Source organism: Lotus japonicus, chromosome 2 (genome assembly GCF_012489685.1).
Source record: "Lotus japonicus ecotype B-129 chromosome 2, LjGifu_v1.2".
Lineage (NCBI taxonomy): Eukaryota > Viridiplantae > Streptophyta > Magnoliopsida > Fabales > Fabaceae > Lotus > Lotus japonicus.
In genome coordinates, this window is record NC_080042.1 from 74,249,242 (window position 1) to 74,257,496 (window position 8,255).

General features: G+C 42.3%; 1 non-coding gene across 1 annotated transcript; it reads right to left on the bottom strand.

Moving 5' to 3' along the window:
- Positions 1-502: 502 nt before the first annotated feature.
- On the bottom strand, positions 503-609 carry LOC130741599 (small nucleolar RNA R71). Its single transcript, XR_009020488.1, has one exon. It is a non-coding gene; the product is annotated as a small nucleolar RNA R71 (small nucleolar RNA).
- Between the last annotated feature and the right edge of the window lie 7,646 nt (positions 610-8,255).

An 8,255-nucleotide genomic window follows, 5' to 3' on the forward strand; every position in this document is an offset into this window, starting at 1 on the left:
TAGGAGAAACAATAGCAAGACAAGGAGGAGAAAACAATTAGCTGAGCAAAGGAGGGAGCAAGAAGCAACGTCTTCCTCAATCTCTTCAGTAAGACAACAGACCGAGACCATGGCTGCAGAACCAGCTGGTGGTGGAAATGAGGATACAAATGTAGGATTTGTGAACTTCACTCCAAGGAACATAACCAGGATTGGTAGGCCTGCAGGTGCTGCTAGGCCACCTGAAGTGAAGACTGGATTGGTGCAGTTGATGTATGCTAATCCTTTCGCTGGCTTGGATCATGAGAATCCTTACACTCATCTGACAAAGTTTTATGAACTTTGTTGTACTGCTGGAATTAGCCAAGCTGAGGAAGAAGCTGTATTTCTGAGGCTCTTCCCTTTAACTTTGATTGGGCAAGCAAAGGATTGGTTCTTGGATCAACCACAGACAACTTTAGCTGATTGGAATGAATTGGAAAAGAAATTCATGACCAGGTACTTTTCTGAATCAAAATATATGGATTGTAGAACTGCTATTTCTACTTTTTCCCAAAGTACAGGTGAAAGTTTACGTGAAGCTTGGGAAAGATACAAATCCATGTTGAGAAGGTGCCCGAATCATGACTTTGATGCCAAGACGCAAATCCATCTTTTCAGAAAAGGTCTTCAACAACAAAGCAGGATAATGGTGGATGCAACTTCAGGAGGTTCTTTGATGACAAAGTCTCCAACTGAGGCCATTCAGATCATTGAGGCTATGGCTCTAAATGACCACCAAGGTCAACATAATAGAGGACCACCAAGGAAAGGAGGCGTTCTGGAATTGGGATCAAGTGATGCTATCTTGGCCCAAAACAAGCAACTGCAGCAACAACTAGATGAAGTGAAAAAGACTCTGAGTGATCTTCCCAAACAACTTCGGGAGATGCAAGATTCTTCTTCCAGAAAGCAGGTGAACAGGTGTGATGTGTGTACTAAGGATCATCCAACAGAATACTGTCAATTACAGGAAGAGAAGGTTCACTACCTAGGAAACCAGCAGAGGCAAGGGTACCAGAACAACTATCCCAGGGGAGGTAATCAACAATACAACCAACCTTGGAGGCAAGATGCAGGGCCTTCCACCAGTAGGGCACCACCACCTTACCAGAATCAGTCATACCAACAGCCGCCACAGAGCAAGAATCCAACATTAGAAGATACAATGAATCAGTTCATGCAGATGACTATGACCAATCAGAAGAACACAGAAGCTTCTATTAAGAATTTAGAGATCCAAATGGGCCAGTTAGCAAAGCAGGTGGCTGAGAGTCATAAAGGAGCATTCACAGCAAACACTGAACCTAATCCAAATCAGAAGTGCAATGCGATCTTCACCAGGAGCGGAAAGGCAGTTGGTAGAGATATTGATGAGGTAGTGAGTGAAAAAAATAATAGAGGTGAAGAGAAAGAGAAAATGAGTGATAATGTGGAGATTGAGAGGGAGGTGTTGAAAAATAAGAGTGATAGTGTAAATAAGCAAGAAAAGAGTGATGAAGAGAAAACAAAAGAAAAATGTGAGGAAAAGGTAGGTGATAGTGGAGAGAAAAGAAAGGTGGGAGGAAAAGAGAATGCATTTAAAGACAAAGAGAAAGTTATCCAAAAACCCCCACTTGAGAAGAGACTTCCTTATCCACATGCTCCTACCAAGGCGGACAAGGAAAGGCAATTCACTAGGTTCATGGATATCTTCAAAAGGCTTCAAATCAACATTCCATTTGCAGAGGCTTTGGAGCAAATGCCAACATATGCAAAATTCATGAAAGAGTTGCTAACAAAGAAGAGAAAGTTTCAGGATGAAGAAGTTGTTCACTTGGGAGCTCATTGCAGTTCCTTTATTCAGCATTTCATACCTGAGAAGATGGATGATCCTGGAAATGTAACAATTCCAGTGACAATTGGTACTTTAGCAGTGGGAAAAGCTCTGATTGATTTGGGAGCCAGTATAAGTCTTATGCCACTTTCCATAATGAAGAAAGCAGGTGGTATGGAGCTTAGACCAACCAGGATGTCTTTACAGCTTGCAGACAGATCAATCAAATATCCGGTTGGCATAGCAGAGGATGTACTGGTAAGAGTTGATAAATTTTTAATTCCCGCTGACTTTGCTATTATTGATATTCCAGAGGATGAAGAAGTTCCAATCATCCTGGGGAGACCCTTCATGAGGACAGCAAGAATGGCAATAGACATGGACATTGGGAAGCTGAAAGTGAGAGTCCAAGATGATGAAGTTCAATTTGATCTCTATGAGGCCATACAACATCCAAAAGACAAAGGACAATGTTTCAAAATTGATGCAATTGATGAAGTTTGCAGAGAAGCTGATAAGAAGCCTTGTGTGTTTGATCCTTTGGAGGTAGTTCTCATCAACATGTGTTGTTGCTCACAATTCAATGAACTGGAGGAAAAAGAAATCGAGAAGTGTGTGCAAGAACTTAATCTTCTCAAGGAAATACCCTCTGAGAAAGTGGTAGTGGAGAATATCATGAAAGAGGAACCAGTGGAAGCTGATACAAGGAAAGATGATCAGAAGATGGAGCTGAAACTTTTACCTGCTCATTTAAAATATGTGTTTTTGCAGGGTGAAACAGGTAAGCCAGTGATCATTAGCAGTTCTCTATCACCAGAGGAGGAGGAGAAGCTGATTGAAGTTATCAAAGCAAATCAAGAAGCTATAGGTTGGACCTTATCTGATCTTAAAGGCATTAGTCCTTCTTACTGCATGCACAAGATCATGATGGAGGATGATTTCAAGCCTGTAGCACAACCACAAAGAAGATTGAATCCAACCATGAAAGAAGTAGTCAGAAAGGAAGTGGTGAAACTACTAGAAGCAGGTATGATTTATCCTATTTCTGATAGTTCTTGGGTGAGTCCAGTGCAGGTAGTTCCAAAGAAAGGAGGCATGACTGTGATTACTAATGACAAGAATGAGCTGATTCCGACAAGAACAGTCACAGGTTGGAGAATGTGTATAGATTACAGGAAGCTGAACAAGCCCACCAGAAAGGACCATTTCCCATTACCATTCATGGATCAGATGTTGGAGAGATTATCTGGGCAGGCCTTCTATTGCTTTCTTGATGGATACTCGGGCTACAATCAAATTACAGTCAACCCAGAAGACCAGGAGAAAACAGCTTTCACATGTCCCTTTGGTGTTTTTGCTTATAGGAAAATGCCATTTGGGTTGTGTAATGCTCCAGCAACCTTTCAGAGATGCATGCTTGCAATATTTTCAGATTTGGTGGAGAAGATCATTGAGGTTTTCATGGATGATTTCTCAGTATTTGGTGCTTCCTTTGATTTATGTTTGCAAAACTTGGACACCGTGTTGAAGCGGTGTGTGGAAACCAATCTGGTTCTTAATTGGGAGAAATGTCACTTCATGGTGACGGAAGGAATTGTCCTTGGGCACAAAATCTCATCAAGAGGAATTGAAGTGGACAAAGCAAAAGTGGAGGTTATTGAGAAGCTACCAGCACCAACAAATGTCAAGGGCATCAGAAGTTTTCTTGGTCATGCTGGGTTTTATAGACGTTTCATCAAAGACTTCTCCAAAATTGCCAAGCCATTGAGTAATCTCTTGAATAAGGATACTTCTTTTCTCTTTGATAATTCTGAAGGTATGAAAAACGGTAGAAAGGGGGGTTTGAATAACGTTTTCAGTACAAAACTACCACCTTAAAGATTTTAACAAATCTTTTCGAGAACTAAGTGCAAAAGATAGAGATAGAAAAGCACACAAGGATTTTATCCTGGTTCACTTGATAAATCACTCAAGCTACTCCAGTCCACCCGTTAAGGTGATTTCTTCCTTCTTAGAATGAAGGCAATCCACTAATCAGGTAAGAGTTACAACTGCACTTGAAACCTACAAGTGACTAACAATTACACTGACTTAGCTCACACTAAGATTCACTCTCTTAGTCTTCTCTAGGATCCGATCAACCTTGATCTCCTAAAGGAAAATCAAACAACTGTTTGAGGTTGGTGTTTACAAGGGTTTGCTTCTGAATAAGCTGAGTGTAAACTAAAATAAATTACAAGATGAAAGAAAGCTTAGAATATATCTTGCGCGTGTGTATTGCTTCTTGTATATTTTTTCTTCTCTAGCCGCTTCTTTCAATCTTCAGCCTCTATATGTACTCCAAGGATTAGGGTTGAGCGTTGCATGGGAAATGCTACCGTTGGAGGGCAGTTCTGGAAAATCCAGCTTCTGCTGTGGCTGAGAACGTTAGGTAGGTCGTCAGGAAGGTACACTTGCTTTTGTACTTGGATAGCGACTTGACCTTTTAACCTAGGAGACTTCTGATCAGAGGAATGCTTCGTATTGGAACTTGTGAAGCCGGTTGATCAGAGTCAGAGGGATAGCACAGATCCTCTGACCATTGTATCTTCTGATTCTGAACTCAGAGGGAAGAACATGGCCTTCAGAGTTTCTTGCTTCTGGACTTCAGAGTTTCCACTATTCAGCTTCTGGATCTTCAGAGTCTTCTACACCATCGGAACATCTGAACCTTCAGTGTTTCTTGGTTGTCAGAACTTCTGGATCATCAGAGCTTCTAGCGACTGAGTCCTCATCAGAGTTTGTATAGCTTCAGATCTTCTGAAGCTTTTCCACTGTTCATACTGAACATGGTGAATGCGAAAGCGTTGCTTGGGTTACCCTTTATACACAGTGCTTCTGATTTGTGTGAAATTGAGTCAGGGTCAGAGCCTGTAAATAGCACACTCAGAAAAACACGTTAGAGTACCACAATTGTTCATATCAAAAGGTTAACTTGTAATCATCAAAACATAGAGTTGTACTACTAGATCAAAACTTGATCTTACAATCTCCCCCTTTTTGATGATGACAAAACTAAGATTTTTGATGAACAATTCTTAAACATTAAACTGAATTCACTCAGAGTTTAGAGATATAGAATAAGACTTATCCTGATGTGAATAGTTTATGTTGCTCATTCTGAATTCAAGTCACTGCTTGATTCTGAGCTTAGCTCCCCCTGAATCTAATACTTGATGAAAACGTTAGTAAAGTCTAGATTCTGAGCTAAATCATATAAGAGTTCAGAGTGAAAAGCTTATGACATAGATGAAAAACGAATAATCAGAGCGCATAAGTGATCAGAGTCATGGACAAGGTATCAGAGTCTTGGATATCAGAGTCAACTTAGAATCACTTCAGAAGAAGTGAAATGTATTCCTTGTATTTGCCCAGTGACACATCTATGGTCATGAAGGTGGAACTCTTAAAATCTCCAAAAGAAAAATAAGTCACACTAACACATCTTACATCAAAAACTGGGTTTACTCCCCCTTTTTGTCATAAGCAAAAAGCTTGGGGTGTGAAAAACTTAGCTTGAAGTACAAGGTACTTCCCCCTTAGAGAAGGTCTAAGTTGAAAGAAAATGAAGACGATGTAAGAATCAGAGTGAGGCGATAATAAATAGAAGAGTTAATGCAAGGGATGAACGTTTACCACCGGTCAAGGGAGGAAATAGAAGGGTCAGTTACCAAGTACGTAACCTCGAGAAACTGTAAGAGCATTAACTTTCAGAGAGAAAGTGAAGCCTATAAAAACGTTGGAGAGAAAGGTAAGCTTCACACCTCGAATAATATTCAGAAAAAAATGGCATCATACAGAATGGCATTAGAAGAGCTCAGAAGGAAGGCGTTTGAGGAAGATATGTTCCTCAATATTAGGCATCCCGATGATACAAAGACCATACAAGAGCTGACGAAGACACTGCTTGAAGAAGATCTTGGTCCAGAGATGGAGAAAGATCTGAAGGAGTTCCTCTGCTTCGTGGAAGAGATTCAGGAGCTTTGCCAGCGGGAGCTGAATCTGCTGGAAGAGAAGGAGACTGTGGAAAAGAGACTTAAGACGACAGAAGATAGTCTAGAAAAAGATGATCTAAGCATCAAACTTGGCAACATAGAGTATGCATTGGATCGTCTGGAGAAGGAAAGAGTGGAGCAGCGCCAAGAATGCAGAAGAATGAGGAAGGATCCTCCATTCTAGATATAGGGAATAATGTATGATGGAAAGAATTATGATGTAAACATAGAACACTTATGAATAAAACAGGTTTTGCAAACATATGTGCCACAAATATATATAGATATATGCATATAGAATCACAAATGAACAAATTAAAGTAAGTAAATACGCAGAGTTGAAATAAAACAACGTTAAATAAAAAGGAAAAGGAAGAAAAAGAAGAGATCCTAAAAAAACTAAGATTTGTCAGTACGGCGCAGAAGTTCCATCATCATGTGCTTCATCTCAATCAGCATGGATTCATGAGTGTCAAGACGTTGTTCCATGATGTCGAGTCTGGATGAGCTTGTCGGAGTAGAGCTTGAAGGAACGTTCTGAGCAGCTTGAGGTTCTGGAATGGAAGCAGAAGCAGCAGGAGTAAACAGAACTGGTGCAAGTCGCTCTGCCTCAGCCTCAGCTTCAAGACGTTCTGCCTCAAGTCTGGCTTGTTCAGCCTGAGCTGCTGCTTGACGGGCAGCTTCTTCTTCTTGTTCTTTCTGTCTCTTGGCTTCTTCAATGGCTTCAAGAAGCTTGGTTCTCTGTTCGAGTTCATGAAGAGCCACCCTCCTAGCAAACCTTTGCTTTGCAGCCTCAATGCTCTGACTTCCCTCTGCATGCAGGAGCTGCAGCATAACGGGAAACTGAGCCACCAGCCAAGTGCTCAAATCGTTCCACTCATCAGCCACATTTTCAGCATTCTCACTGAGGTCAGTCTGACCGTGCACATTGCGGAGCCTCAAGGAGGCTTCATGATTGAAAATATTGATGCACTCAGAGAGAGATGTGGGTTGAAGGTGAGTATAGGGAATGATGGAGAGGTTGGGTGCAGGAGAGGCTGGGTGATTGCTGCTATGAGCTTCAGAGGCACCTTGTGGAGAACCAATGTTAATTATGGGAGCATTGGGTTCAGAGGTTCCACGGTGAGGGTCTGAAGTTTCAACCAGAGGGTGAGGTGATCTAACCGAGGATTGGTTAGATACTGATTGTTCAGGTTCATGGTCTGGTTGAATTGGCTCTTGTTGGTCAGGGACAGGGTGAGCCTGTTGGACTAAGGGGTCTGCCTCTTGGATAGGATTGGCCAAGATAGGTTCATCTGGGTCAACTAGACGTTCAGGTCTAGGGCCAGGATATTGCCTAGGGCTTGGACAGGTAAGGTAATATTCTTCCAAGGCAGATACCTTCTCTTTCCTAACCTCCATGAATTTTCTAAGTGATTCAGAGGTATTGGAGGGAGGAGAGTCAAAGACATTGATGGGGAAGGATACAGGTGTGAAGGCTGATGAAGAGTCTGTATCCGTGGTTCTGACAGCAGGACGTGCTGATGCTCTGGGAGCAGAGTGATCAGACGTTCTGGGTTGTGGTTCTGTTGGTTTGGGTTCTGGTTGGTTGGGGATGATGGGTTCAGAAGTTAATGAGTCGTATGGAATGGTAAGGAGAGAGGTTGGATCTTCTGACCTAGAGGGTTGGTTCTGAAGCAAATTCCAGAGTGGTGCTTCAGCAGGAGAAGGTTGAAAGAATGAAGATCTTGGGGAATGTGGTGGAGAGGTGGTTTGTGCGGCTGGCTGGGATTCATGAATAGGAGTGAGGGGATTTGAAGAGTGTTGGAGTAAGGCAGAAATTGGGAGTGCATCAAATAAATTCAAATCATCATCAGAGGTAAGTGCAGGCTTACTTGTATGTGCTGATGATCGAGTCACTCTGGCAGGAGGTTCAGTCCTTCTGACCTCTGCAGCAGCTGGTTCCACCCGAGTAGGCTTCACCACAATTCTGACTTTCTTCTGCTTCTTCTTTGGAGGACCATCCTCACTATCATCACCATCATCATCATCAGGCTTGCTCTTCGCCTTCTTGACCAGAGGGACATCAGATTCCTCTGAGGATTCGTCCAGAATCATCTTCCTCTTGGTTTTCTTCTTGGGAGGAGAAGGAAACTCTGGAGCTGGTGGAAGTCTGCTGACGAAATCATCAAGGTCAATCTCGAATCCTTGAGCCCTGAGGTCTTCAACATAGCATCTGATGGCTTCAGGATGGTCTGCTTGAGTCCACAGAGGGTAGTCATTCAGAGGCATTCTTCTTCCTCTGATCTCAGAAGATGTGTCCTCATGAGCAGGAGCAATCTTCTTCTGGACCAAACCCATCTTCTTCAGAGAGTTGGCAGTGAAGACATCGCTAACAATTGTGCTCA